This window comes from Colobus angolensis, unplaced genomic scaffold (assembly GCF_000951035.1).
Source record: "Colobus angolensis palliatus isolate OR3802 unplaced genomic scaffold, Cang.pa_1.0 Scaffold2, whole genome shotgun sequence".
NCBI lineage: Eukaryota > Metazoa > Chordata > Mammalia > Primates > Cercopithecidae > Colobus > Colobus angolensis.
In genome coordinates this window covers 9,859,566-9,873,765 of record NW_012115154.1, presented here as the reverse complement: position 1 = coordinate 9,873,765, position 14,200 = coordinate 9,859,566, and the positions used below count along the sequence as shown (strand labels likewise).

The 14,200-nt window shown below is 43.2% G+C and overlaps 1 protein-coding gene and 1 pseudogene across 2 annotated transcripts in view; both read right to left on the bottom strand.

Moving 5' to 3' along the window:
• Positions 1-13,666, bottom strand: part of AGK (acylglycerol kinase) — a 117,461-nt gene extending 103,795 nt beyond the window's left edge. The window contains exon 1 of the mRNA XM_011941301.1: positions 13,657-13,666. The gene's annotated coding sequence lies outside the window, so the exon portion shown is untranslated. The remainder of the gene's footprint in view (positions 1-13,656) is intronic.
• On the bottom strand, positions 4,656-5,514 carry LOC105511188 (annotated as a pseudogene). The gene has a single exon (XR_001001683.1). The product of XR_001001683.1 is annotated as a 60S ribosomal protein L7a pseudogene (transcript).
• Positions 13,667-14,200: the final 534 nt, after the last annotated feature.

Genomic DNA, 14,200 nt, shown 5'->3' with positions numbered 1-14,200 from the left:
CGGGCCGGGCCGGGGGCGGGAACCGGCTCGGATGCCCAGGGACGGTGGGGGTGGCAGGGCCTGCCGCCCTGAGGCTGCCTTTCCCCGCGTTCCCTCGTTGATTGACTCACTCTTCCTTTCATCCATCCATCCTTGGCGCAATAATATTTGATGGGAAGTCTGCCAAGGTAACAGTGCTTTAGCACCTGGAACTAAGTCGGAAAATAAATTAACTAAATGAACAAGGCCATTGGAGATGGTGCTCCGTGCCACGAAGAAAATGAAACGGGTGACGGAAGGCAGGGCGGGTTGGGGGAGAACTGCGTGAAATTAGGCGGCCTGTGCTAGGCCTTCTGAGAACGGGGCCATTGGTCTGAGACCTGAATGTCAAGAAGGAGCAGCCGAAGCAAAGATCCAGGGGAGAGAGCCTGGAGAGGGAAAGGCCTGTGCAAAAGCTCAGAAACCTGGGGCAGTCTGGCGAGTTGCAGGCCGGTGTGGGTGAGGCAGAGAGAGCTAAGGAGAAGGGCCACGCCAAGCGAGGAAGCTGGAGAGGTGGAGACAGGCCACCGCGGCCAGGAGTTTGGACATGACATTAAACAGGGCGAGAAGGCATTGAGGGGGTGCAGTCAGGGGCTGGTGGGATGGTTTCCATTTTACACATCTCTCTGGCTACAGGTGCTTGACTGGATTCTAGAGAACAAGAGAGCAACGGAGAAGCTAGGCCAATGCCAACCTCCAGACAGTTTACACTCTGTACTCGCCCCCTAGATTGGTGTGGGGACCAAGCCAGGTCCTTCTTCCTTCCCAGCATTCAGTCAGCCAACTTTTTTTTAAGACAGGATCTCACTCTGTCTCTCAGGCTCTAGTGCAGTGGCACAATCTCAGCTCTGCTTCCCGGGTTCAAGCAATTGTCATGCCTCAGCCTCCCGAGTAACGGGGATTACAGGTGCGTGCCACCAAGCCCAGCTAAATTTTTTTGTATTTTTAGTAGAGACGGCGGTTTTGTCATGTTGGCCAGGCTGGTCTCGAACTCCGGACCTCAAGTGATCCGCTGGCCTCGGTCTCCCAAAGTGCTAGGATTATACGCATAAGCCACAGCACCCAGTCTGTCAACCAACATTTGAAGGTGTGCTAGGCCCTGCAACAGGCACTGGGGGTATGCTCAGGTACAACGCCCTTCATGGTTCCTGCCCCATGGAGCTTGAGTCTGCGCATTTCCTACGTGTAGACATGCATCTTACCTATGTCCCCCTAGGTGAATGCTTCAAAACAAAAAACAGAAAAAAAAAGGCGGTGGGGGTCAACATTCAATGAGGTTATGGTGCAGTAAACCTATTCCTTATGCCAGGGTGCACCAGTCCTCATTGGGTCACAGTATTTAGTAGCAAGAACTTTCTAGCCCTCTCTCCTGAGTCTCCACCTGTAAACTAGGGGACTGAGAACATTACCATTTTAAAAAACGCTTCTAGCTTTAAAATGTTGTCATAGAGTATGGAAGACCATTATTTTCAGTTCTTCTTTTCCAACCATCTAAAGCATTTGTGTGTGGAAATAAGCTGCTGAACTTCTCACCTGCACGCTAGAAAAATCTGAGACTTGATGCTGATGTTCCAACGTTCAGACTCAGCATACGCTTTAGGGCTTCAGCATGAAAGTGGTTCCCCAAATAAGAAAATGTCAGCTTTGATGAACTTTCCGTAATTGTCCAATCAGAACAATCTAGAAAGAATTTTTTTTTTTAACTTCACACATATGTATGCTTTTTGGTGGTGTTGTTTTGGGGCTGATTTTATTTTGTTTTGGATTATATGAATAGGGAGTTCTGTACTCATTTCCATTCTTCAGGGCCCCTAAAGACTAGATCCATCATTGCTGGGACATCTGCATCACATGTGGATGTGAGTTTGACCACATGGAATGTGCTCGTGCTTGTATGTTTGCCTGTGGATTTTCCCCTAGAGCCAGAAGGAATGCAACCCTGAGGACCATTTTAGACTTCTGACCTCCAGAATTATAAGATAATAAAAGTTTGTCATTTTATCCTGCTAAGTATGTAGTAACTTATTACAGCAGCTACAAGAAATGAATTAGTACACAATGTCTTAGAATATGCTTCCTGGAGAATTCGACCTGGGTGACAGGTTGATATTTCAATACTTTTAGTGAATCAGTATTTAAATTATTTCTGTCCACCATTTATGAAGTCCCACACAAACCTCCAGTGTCCCCATTCCTCCTCTCTGCCCATCCTAATCACACCCTTCCTGCATAGCTTACCTTCACACAGCCTTTCCTGATAGCCACATCCTTGTTGACCTGCCCCTTTCTTGAATGATGGTAATATTTTTAGTCTGCATCATTTATTTCTGCTATGCATCATGTATTTTTATAAGGATGGAAATATAGGAGATTAAGGGAATCTGAATACACACCTGCAGGCGGATGTGTAGGTTGGAGTGTTGGAGACCTATACCAGTTCTGCTCTCTTCCAAATCCCATTTTACGAGGATGCGTTCAGATTCCAGCATAATCAGGCTCAAGCTCTAGCCAGCCCTTAATGGGTTCCTGCAGCCCAACAGAAACCTGACAGTCTGACTTAGGCAGCCCCAAGAGCTTCTGTTAGGCTGGCCGTGGTGGCTCAAGCCTGTAATCCCAGCACTTGGGGAGGCCGAGGTGGGTGGATTGCCTGAGGTCAGGAGTTCGAGACCAGCCTGGCCAACATGGTGAAACCCTGACTCTACTAAAATTACAAAAATTAGCCAAGCTTGGTGGCAGGTGTCTGTAATCCCAGCTACGTGGGAGGCTAAGACAGGAGAATCGCTTGAACCTGGGAAGCAGAGGTTGCAGTGAGCTGATATCGTGCCAAAGCATTCCAGCCTGGGCAAGAGCAAAACTACTTCTCAAAAAAAAAAAAAACTTTTAGTCAATGTTAGTCCTCTTAGTCAAGGTTAAGTCAAGTCCTCAAGTCAAAGTTAGTCCTCTTAGTCAAGGACTAACACAAGTTCCCTCTCATAGTCAGAGAGTCCTGGAGAGCTTCCTCTGCTGATCCATGTTAAGGATCTACAATGCCAGAGAAGACTCAGGTCTGACACTCTGGCTCTTAGATGCCTGGAACAGTGCCTCAGGCACAGTCCCTGAGGTTCAATGGCACATTCATGCCACAGAGAGGACCAAAGACAGATCCAAATGCACACAGCCAGAGAGAAGGGTTTGGCTTATGTACTTCCTTTTCCATGTGCCTTGTTCACTATCGCTGACAGCTGAGTGAGGTTCTCAAGGAGCAGAAAAGTCATCCCAAGCAGCTATTTGGAATTTGCCTTGGTCTTCAGCTTTACCTGGGATCTTCAGAGAAGAACATTTTTCACTGTCAAGGATAGGGACTTGTGTCTCTTTTCACATCTAACACATTGCCACATATAATACTATACTTTTTGCATATTGAAATAAGTGACACGTTGAAAATATGGGCCCCAGTTGCTTACAAAATGAATTTATGTTCCCTTGAGGGTAAATGTACTGACTGACACCCAGTAGATCCCAAGAATAGAAGAGTCTTACTTACATCTCAAGATCTCTAGCATTTTCCAAATATGGTGGCTGACCATCCCAGTAGCTTCTCATTAGTCCAGAACCAATCCAGAGGTAACTAACATTCTCTTGGCTCAGAACCTGTTTTGTTTTGTTTGTCTGTTTTTTGAGATGCAGTTTTGCTCTTGTCACCCAGGCCGGAATGCAATGGCGTGATCTCAGCTCACTGCAACCTCCACCTCCTGGGTTCAAGCAGTTTTCCTGTCTCAGCCTCCCAAGTAACTGGGATTACAGGAGCCCACCACCACGCCTAGCTAATTTTTGTATTTTTAGTAGATATGGGGTTTCACCATGTTGGCCAGGCTGGTGTCCAACTCCTGACCTCAGGTGATCCACCTGTCTTAGCCTTCCAAAGTGCTGGGATTACAGGCATGAGCCACTGTGCCTGGTCTTGGCTCAGAATCTGTTATTAAGGATGTTAGAGGGAAATGACCTTAGCCTAGAAATAGGGTGAGAAGAAACTAAGACAGGAGTGCCATGGTCATTCAACAGGAAAGAGTATTTCACTCTCCAGTCAGATTGCCCCTTACTGTGGAAGAGTGTTCAAGAACATAAGAGAGAAAGAATCGAGGTTTAAGGTAGTCCCAGATTTCAATTTTTTGCTCATTGACAAGATATATAGAGATATATAATTTTTTATATATGTATAAAAAAATTCTACTTCCAACCTCCCTCTCATTTGCATACATCAACTACATACAGCTACAACAGCAATGATGGCATGCTGAATTGCTGGCGATTGATTTTAGAAAGTGGGTACTGTGTGGCTCTCACTTCTCAGTTACCCCCTCCCCGCCTTTGCCTCCTCCCTGAAGCCCCTGAAGTTGGTCAGCTTCACTCAACCTGGTGGTATAATAAAATCCATTGCAGGGATAGGATTTGGAGTGGTTGGTGAACCCATCACTCTACAGTCTGAAGCTTACAGGTGTAAAACAAAAAGGAAGGAAGACTGGTGGAATAAATAAACCAAAGGTAAGTGGAGCCCCCTTCACCATTCTTATCTTCTTTCATAACTGTTATGTTGTATCGTTAAAGTGTAGTGTACATTTTATCTCCTTACCTAACATCCATTGCCCCTTTCTTCTTTTTTTTTTTTGAAGGAAAATTTGTATTTTAATTATTTTTATGTACAGAAAACTCAACAGTGTACATTTAACCCAGCTTAGTGGCAAGTTCTTTAGCCTTTGCCTTTTCAAGCTTGGCAATGCGAGCTACAGACTTGGGACCCAGGACATTGCCGCCCCAGTGACGGCGGATCTCATCGTATCTGTCGTTGTAATTGGTCCTGATAGCTTCCACCAGCTTAGCCAAAGCGCCTTTGTCTTCCGAGTTCACCTGTGTGAAGGCGACAGTGGTGCAGGTCTTCCTGTGGACTAGACGGCCCAGTCTGGCCTTCCCCTTGATAATGCAGTAAGGGACCCCCATTTTACGACACAGGGCAGGCAAGAAGACAACCAGCTCGATGGGATCCACGTCGTGTGCAATCACTACCAGCTGAGCTTTCTTGTTCTCCACCAAGGTGGTGACGGTGTTAACTCCTGCTCGAAGGACAGGTGGTCTCTTAGTGGGGACATCCCCTTTGCCAGCAGCTTTCTTCTCGGCCCGGGCCAACAGCCTCTGCTTCTTCTCTTGCTTTGTCTCTGGTCTGTACTTGTGGGCCAGCTTAAGCAGCTGAGTAGCTGTTTGGCGGTCCAGGGCCTGGGTGAACTGGTTAATAAGAGGATGGCTCTCTGCCGCTGCAACCTGATATAGCGAGGCCATTTCACAAAGCGGGTAAGGTCTCTTTTGGGCTGGATGTCCTGTCCAATGCCAAAATTCTTAGGTCTTTTCTCAAACAGGGGATTCACCACTTTCTTGGCCTCCTGCTTTTTCACGACAGCAGGGGCCGGAGCCACCTTCTTTCCCTTGGCCTTCTTTCCTTTCGGCATCTTGGGTGGCGGGAGGAGAAAAGCCCCCTTTCTTCTTTCCTAACAGGAACTAAATTTTGTTCAGACATCCACTCTTCACCTTCCCAGCCTGTGTTTGCCTGTAACTACAAAGCAGGTGACTAGATAACCCCATCCCCTTTGCCAAGGGTTAGTTTACACTCACTTGAGGTAATCAGTCATTCCTCTTCCATCTCCAATGATTAGATTAGGAATAGATCATGTCACTTGATTTAGAACAGTCTTAAAAGGAAGTCTGCTGAGACATCTCTAGGAAAGGTTTCCTCTTAAAAGGGAGAATTCAAGAAAGAAATGGCAATCAATGTTAAAAACATTAGGCTAGGCAGGCCAGGTGCAGTGGCTCACACTTGTTACCCCAGCACTTTGGGAGGCCGAGGTGGGAGGATCACCTGAGTCCAGGAGTTCGAGGCCAGCCTGGCCAACATGGTGAAACCCCATTTCTACTGAAAATACAAAAATTAGCTGGGCACGGTGGTGCATGCCTGTAATCCCAGCCACCTGGAGGCTGGGGCAGAAGAATCACTGGAACCTGGGAGGCGGAAGCTACAGCAAGCCAAGGTCACGCCACTGCACTCCAGCCTGAGTGACAGAGTGAGACTCCATCTAAAAAAAAAAAAAAAAAAAAAAAAAAAATTAGCCTAGGCAAAATAGGTCAGTCACAAAAGACCACATAGGATATGACTCCACTTACATGAAACCACCAGAAGTGGCAGATGCATGAAAATGGAACATGGATTAGAGGCTGTCTAGGACTACAGTTGGGGGGAGCTTGGGGAGAAGTGGGAAATGATTGCTAATGGGTATGGGATTTATTTTTAGAGAGATGAAAGTGTTCTAAAATTGATGGTGGTAGTTGTAGGACAATGCTGTGAATCTACTAAAAATCAGTGAAACATAAAGTTTAAGTGGGAAAATTGTATGGTATGTGAATTATATCTCAATAAAGCTGTTTTTTAAAAAAGAGAAAGAGATGGTCGCACTTTTCTCCTATAGGATCATCTATGTGTACGTAATGCCTGAAATTGCTATAGTCATTCTTCATCCATGAAGGGAGCCAGCCCTGGGGCAAAGCCAACTCACAGACAATGTCCCAGGGAAAAGATAAAGGGCCCAGGTCCTCAATGACATCACGGAACCAAATAGTTGTACTGTGTCTGGAGTTTGCCCAAACTCTGGGACATCCTATTATGTGAAATAATAAATTATCTTATTGTTTAGGCTAGAGTCAGGGTTTTCTGTTCCCTGGAGCCATAAGCACCAACTTGATAAACTGCAAGCCGTAGGCTATATTGGTGGATAGGAAACACAATGAGGACAGTGATAAAAAATATATATATATATATGATGGCAACGTTTTTTTGTGTGATTTTTGTTGTTGTTTTTAACGGAGTCTTACTCTGTTGCCCAAGCTGGAATGCAGTGGCGTGATCTCTGCTCACTACAACCTCTACCTCCCAGGTTCAAGTGATTCTCCTGCCTCAGCCTCCTGAGCAGCTGGGACTACAGGTGTGGGCCACCAAGTCCAGCTAATTTTTGTATTTCAGTAGAGACTGGTTTCACCATATTGGCCAGGCTGGTCTCAAACTCCTGATCTCGTGATCCACCTGCCTTGGCCTCCCAGAGTGCTGGCATTACAGGTGTGAGCCACCGCACTGGCCTATGGTAAGGTTTTAAGGGTGAAAATCAATGACAGAAGAAAGCAAGTTGACATCAATGGGATGCTTAACCTTTGGTTTTTCCTAAAATCATCCTCCAGTCATTTCCCTGGACCTTGGACCTGTGCTATGCTCTTTTTCTGTAAATTCATTAACACTAAAATAGAGTTAAAAGTTAAAAAAAAAAAAGATATAGTGTTCTTATCACCATTAGTAACCTTAGTATGTAGCATCGCCAATGAAACCTGCTTGTGGGAATAGGTGCTCCCCAGGGTCAGTACTTTTATCACAGACAATTGTGTACAAATTCTTTTAACACTTATCTTGATTTATTTGCTCGTTTTTTGTGTACAGATACTTCTTTAGACTACTTTGTTTCCCCTAAGGAAAAAAAATATGAAATGGTGTTCTTGTGGTATTTGTGCTTAAAATCCTTTCCTTATTATGACCTTTAATATCCACTGAATCTACTGCTACCAGATTGGAAACATGTAAATGAGGCCTTTCAAGAAACAAACAGGTTCCTAGGACAGAGAATACTTTTTCACATTACTGCATGAGATTTTATGAGACCCCTCTATGCTGCCCATTGTCACCCATGACCTATATGGGCCCTGCCTTTTCCTGAATGTGACTTCTCTTGTTAATGTATCTTCTTGTCATCCTTTGCCACTTACTCCTCCTGACTCCAGCTAGGCCCTGGTCAGCACTTTCCAGCTGCCTGTTTAATATGACAGTGAGTAGGAACAAACATAGGGCCCACATTGATTGTATCAAGCCAGGTCTCCAACATTGTTTTGCAAATTTTAGTTTTCAGGAGTAAACCAAATTCTAAGTACCCTGGAACAAGAAAAGGGAACTTCTACGTGGAATGAATTTTAAGTTTTTTACTTTGGTAATTCATTTTTTTATTTCCAGCAGCATAGAGTCCAGCAGTTTTTTGTTTTTGTTTCTGTTTTTAGGAAACCAGATTTCAAACAAAACAGTAATTATGGTATTGTCATCCTAATACATTACTATATAATAAAAACTCTGAATTTTCTTATTTTTTTAACTATGAATTGCTCTAAGAATAGGGCACTGGAGAACAACAGGTACTCACCATCATTATAAGACTTTTTTGGAATTTTGGTTCTGGCAAGGTACTAGACCTGCAAAGTCTCCCTATTTCCAATACCTAGAAATTCTGGTTAAAACATAACAAGAGGATTCACAGTGCATAACTGAACTTGCTGTAAAGGAAGCTTCATCCATGGGGCCAGAAAATAAGCGGGACCTGAAAGCTAAAATGGAAATACATGAGCCGATGATGTGATTGCCTGGCTTGAGGGTTCCAGCTCAACAATCTAGGAGCTATGTCTCGGCACAAGACATGAGAACTTGGGTCCTCCAAAGTCAGGGAGCTGGAAGCAAAACCTCTGACTACATCACTAGGGAAAAAAATTTTTTAAAAATCTACTCACCAATGTGAAAGATGACAAGGAAGCAGTGTGTCCCAGCCCGAGCTCTAGGTGGAAAAAGAGTCCCCAAATAAGTGATAACACCAAATCTGTGCCTAGGGTGGGCTTTCTGATTTGCATACACATTATCTCAGTGGTACAGAAGTCTCAAAACTGGGAAAGTTAATATAAAAATTGGTCCCAGACTGATAATAGCTTTGAGTGTCTGACAGAAGCAAACACAAAGGCCTCTGGGGGAACGCTCCCATACCAGGCCAAAAAGGATTTTCCTATTTTTCAAAAAACCTTTCTAAAGATGTCACAATTTTTAAAAATCACAAAATACATGAAAAAATGATTTACTTTGAGTAAGTGAGGAAAAAAAAACCCAAAGGAGAATTAGAGCCCCACAAACTTAAAATAATTGAATTGTAGTTTGAAATAAAGTAGTTCAAAATGATCAAAATCATTACTAAAGATAAAAATTTAAATCTTAAGAAGAATACAAGGCACAAAGAAAAACAAAATAGCAAATTTTTAAAAGAACTCAGTATAACACCTAGAAATTTTTAAAATGCATAGTTACTAAAATTAAAAATTCAGTGATAAGTTAAACAGGAGGTTAAACACAGCTGATGAGAAAATTGTTGAACTAGAAGACAGATGTGAGGATATTAACCAAATACAGCAAGAAGATGAAAAAGAGAGGCAAAATATAAATAAGAGTTAAGGTGCTGGAAGACAGAATGAAATCCAATAGATGTCTAATAGGAGCTCCAGAATGAGAGAGTAGAGAGATGGGAAGAGGCAGTTTTCAAAATATAACAGCAGGCCCGGTGCAGTGGCTCATGACTGTAATCCTAGCACTTTGGAAAGCTGAGGTGGGCAGATCACTCAAGGTCAGGAGTTTGAGACCAGTCTGGCCAAACATGGTGAAACCCCATCACTACTGAAAAAATACAAAAATTAACTGGGCGTGGTGGCAGGTGCCTGTAATCCCAGATACTTGGGAGGCTGAGGCAGGAGAAATCCTTGAACCAGGGAGGCAGAGGTTGCAGTGAGCTGAGATCAGGCCTCTGCACTCCAGCCTGGGTGACAGAGCAAGACTCTGTTTCAGAACAAACAAACAAACCCAGCAGATACATCAGACTGAAAGTGCAGAACGTTAAAGGCAAATCTTACAGGGAAGCAAAGGAAATCAAATGAAAACATATAAATGCATGTGACCTTACAAAAGGGAAACACAAGTGGAGGTTGCAGTTCTTGGTTCTGCCACTTGCTGCTGGGCTGTGGCTGTGATTCTGACTTGCCCCTCTGTCATTCATTTCATACCTCCTCACCTCAAGTCAGCCCTCAGCTGGCTAGGCTTTTTGTTTGTTTGTTTGTTTGTTTGTTATGTTTGTTTGTTTAATAGAGATGGGGTTTCACCGTGTTGGCCACACCGGTCTCGAACTCCTGGCCTCAAGTGATCTGCCTCCTCAGTCTCCCACAAGTGATTCCGCTGCCTTGGCCTCCCAAAGTGCTGGGATTACAGGTGTGAGCCACTGCACCTGGTCTCGAGCTAGGCTTTTTGTTTTGGTTTGTTTTTGCAGAGGGCAAGGGGGATCTGATCTTCATTCCTGGAAGATTGAGTTCTGGGCCTCCCTGGTTGGAAATGTAGTCGTCTTTCATTAACACTCACACTGGATATGGCAATATAAAGAGGTGCCCAGGGTGTTCTTCTGGCTTTTATGCATTCACCTTCCTGCCCCCATTGTACAGCAGCAACTTTATTTCCCCTTGAAAATTGTGGTGAATTGTCCCTGATGAGAAAGAATCTTTTGCTTAGGGCCTTTGGTGACTTGCTTCACTTCCAACTTTAGCAGGCTTAACTGTAAGCTGAGTTGGTAGGACTGAGCCAGGTCAACAAAGAATGCAGAATCTCTGGCTTGGTGTGCAGACTCCCCTAGCTAAGTTCCAGATCCCAGTCATTTCCTCAGTGTGGATGCTCCCAGCATCACATAGTAGACCAGGTGTTTCTGTCTGTCTCCCAACTTACCTAGAAATATAAAAAGCAGAAGGGACAGGATTCCATTCCTGGAGGACTTTCCACAGTATGACCAGCTGTGTCCAATCCAAGAACATCTCAATATGAAATAACAAGAATTTAAGGGATCATGTCATATGCACTCTATTCCTCCTCCTCCCTTTGCTGCCGCTACTATAAGAAGTTTTTCTCAACAAACCTTCCTTTACATTTCAATAGTACTTGTATGATATGGGGTGTGTGTGTGTGTGTGTGTGTGTGCATATGTCTGCAGGCTCACCCATGCCCCTCGCACATTGCTAGCTGTCTCAGCCTGGGTTCCTCAGTAAGTAGAGTTTGTGGGTTAGGGCTCATGTATTGTTACTTTATTAAGACATGCAATTCCAAGGAGGAGGATGAAAAGCAAGGAGAGTGCAAATGCATGACAGCCCAAATGAGGATGTGGTACTGAGCTGACCACTGTTAAATGTGACCAATTGCTTCATTCAAAGGGGCAGTCCTCCAAAAATCCATATAAACTGAGTCTCAGGAACCATCCCATAGAGGAGAGGTAGGTGGAAGGATTTATCCACCAGCTGTTGCCTCCCACTGGTCAAAGGTTTGCCCCACAGTGTGTTAACAACCTACACTTCCAGGAAGCACAGGTGTGGGTGCTGAGCAGGGCTTCACAGCTGTGCCAACAAGGGAGCCCAGGGAGAAGGAGGCAAGAGGCTTGGGTTCCATCTGACAGTGCCTCTCTAAAGTCAGCCAGAGCACATGCAACACACACACCACAGTGACAACTAGACAAGAGATAAGTGGGGTCATCAGTCATGAATGAATGCTTGTGTTGGACACACTGACTAAAAACCCTGTTGTGTGCCTGTATTGACCAGCTGCTTGTCTAAGCTTCAAATTCAGCAGGACTATTAAACTCTTCGTGCTAGAATTCCTTTATTGGGTATTAAATTTTCTATACAATGGGGACATGGAACAAAAACTGTGGACAGAGGTCACTGAGTATTTGTGAGATGGTCCATCTTCAATTCTACTACTTAGTTCCCTGACTCATGTACTCTGGCTAATGGAAGAACTGCATCATATATTGAGCTGGTTCAAAGAATATTCTTAATCTTCCAGGTAGCACTTTATATTGAAAGCTTTTATTTAACTGAGGCCATCAGTGAAGTATAATAGGTCATTCCACTATTCTATAAGGCCAACTGCTTCTGGGTGTTGGGTATCACATAAGACCAGTGATTCTCATCTGCTATAACCCGTTATTTAACATGGAGTCCTTGGTTAGAAGCAATGTTGTCCAAGAAACTACAATCATTTATAAAGCCTCCAGTAAGTCCCCATACAGTGACTCTGGCAAAGCATGACCCCTTCATGGGGTCTTATTGTATGCTGATCTGTCCGTAGACACTGGAAGCATGATTAGATCTAAAGGTCAAAATCAGATCATACCGGATCAGCAGAGGAGCCTTTTTCATGCTCTGAGCTCACTGAAACCTGGTAGCTTTTCATTCACCTCTCAAGTGGGTACTGGAGCACACACAAATCTTATACTTGTTGCCTTGAAAACATGTGCCTTCTTTTGGTAGAAGGTGCAGTGCACAGCGTTGATGCATTGGACTAGCCAATGTGATGTCTTTTGGGTTGGCATGGTAGTAAAAGTCCCTTGTCCTTAGGGCCACATTGTTCCAGTGACCATAGATCATGATATTTTCAATATTGAATATGTCACTGTTTATTCCTTCACAGTTTTGTTTTTGTTTTGGAATTGGAGTCTTGCTCTGCTGCCCAGGCTGGAGTACAGTGGCCCCGGCATGATCTCAGCTCGCTGCAACCTCTGCATCCCAGGTTCAAGCGATTCTCCTGCCTCAGCCTCCCTAGTAGCTAGGATTACGGGGCATGCCATCACGTCCAGCTAATTTTTGTCTTTTTTTTAGTAGAGACAGCGTTTCACCATTTTGGCCAGGCTGGTCTCAAACTCCTGCCCTCAAATGATCTGCCCGCCTCAGCCTCCCAAAGTGCTGGGATTACAGGAGCAAGTTCATCGTGCGCAGCTATTCCTTTACTGTTGAATGATTAGCCATTAAGATTTTAACTTAAAAATTTTAAATAATTGATGTCATTTATTTTAACCTTAGGGTTAGTTTTTAAAACTAGAATTAATGAGTCAGAGGAAATATATTTGAGGTTCCAGATACATGTTTCCAAATTTTTTAATGAAAAGCTTATAACCAATTTATGTTCCCATTATCTTCACAGGATAGTGCCTCTCATAGCACCCTTGCCATCAATAAGTATTGTTTTCCCCAATGTCTACTTATTTAGTAGCTGGGAAAATAGTATTTCATTTTTTCAGTTTAAATTTCTTTGATTATGAGTAAAGCTATTTTTTCATCTATCCAGCCATTTTTATTTCCTCTTCCACAGAAATTTACATGTCTTTTACTTGTATTTTTATTCTATTTTCCAAACTTGCTTTTTATGTTTATTTTTATTTTTATAATTCTATAAACTTACCTAAATGACCAAAGGATCTGATCTACTAACTGGATTCTGTTGATGTTTTAATATTTTCTTGTCAGTTTGATACATGCTCTTTATGTCATAAGGATGGTAATCCTTTTACTTATTTGTTGCAAATATTGAGCACTTGGTTTACAATATGTTTTGAAATAAAAATAAAGAAAAAAACATTTTGAATTTTCTATTTTTAAATCTCAGGCATATTCTTGGAGAGTCATCTATCTAGTGATTGAAATTTACTTATATTTCCTTGGAGTTTTCTATGGTTTCATTTTTTAAATTAATCTCTCTTTTTTTTTTTGTTTTTTTTGAGACAAAGTTTCACTCTTGTTGTCCAGGCTAGAGCACAATGGCACGAAATCTCGGCTCACTGCAACCCCCGCCTCCTGGGTTCAAGCAATTCTCCTGCCTCAGCCTCCTGAGTAGCTGGGATTACAGGCAACTGCCACCATGCCCAGATAATTTTTGTATATTTAGTAGAGATGGGGTTTCACCATGTTGACCAGGCTGGTCTTGAACTTCTGACTTCAAGTGATCTGCCCACCTCGGCCTCCCAAAGTGCTGGGATTACAGGCATAAGCCACCACACCTGGGCCTAAATTAATCTCTTAAAATTCACATATAATTATTGTTCTATATCAAAATGCACCCAAATCTGTCCAATATTAAGGTCTTCACTGAAGTCATTCCATTCACTTATCACCTAACTCCTTCTTATCTTCCTCCACTCAGCTGACAGGTGGCTTCACCAAAGAGACCTTCCCTGAGCCATCTGTCTAAATTAGGTTCCTTCTGTTGTACTCTTTAATAGATTCCTTATCCTGTATGGCATTCATAATAATCTGTAATTATATATTTAGTTCTTTAATTGTTTAATGCCCCCCATCTACTATATTCTAAATTCTATGAGAGCAGAGACAGTATTATTCTTTCTTATAGAATATCTATATCTTTATTAATACAGCGTTTGGCATAAAATAAATAAAGGTTGAATGATTGAATGAACCATGAACTTCCTCTACTTTCTGCCCTCCCACAGACAAAATG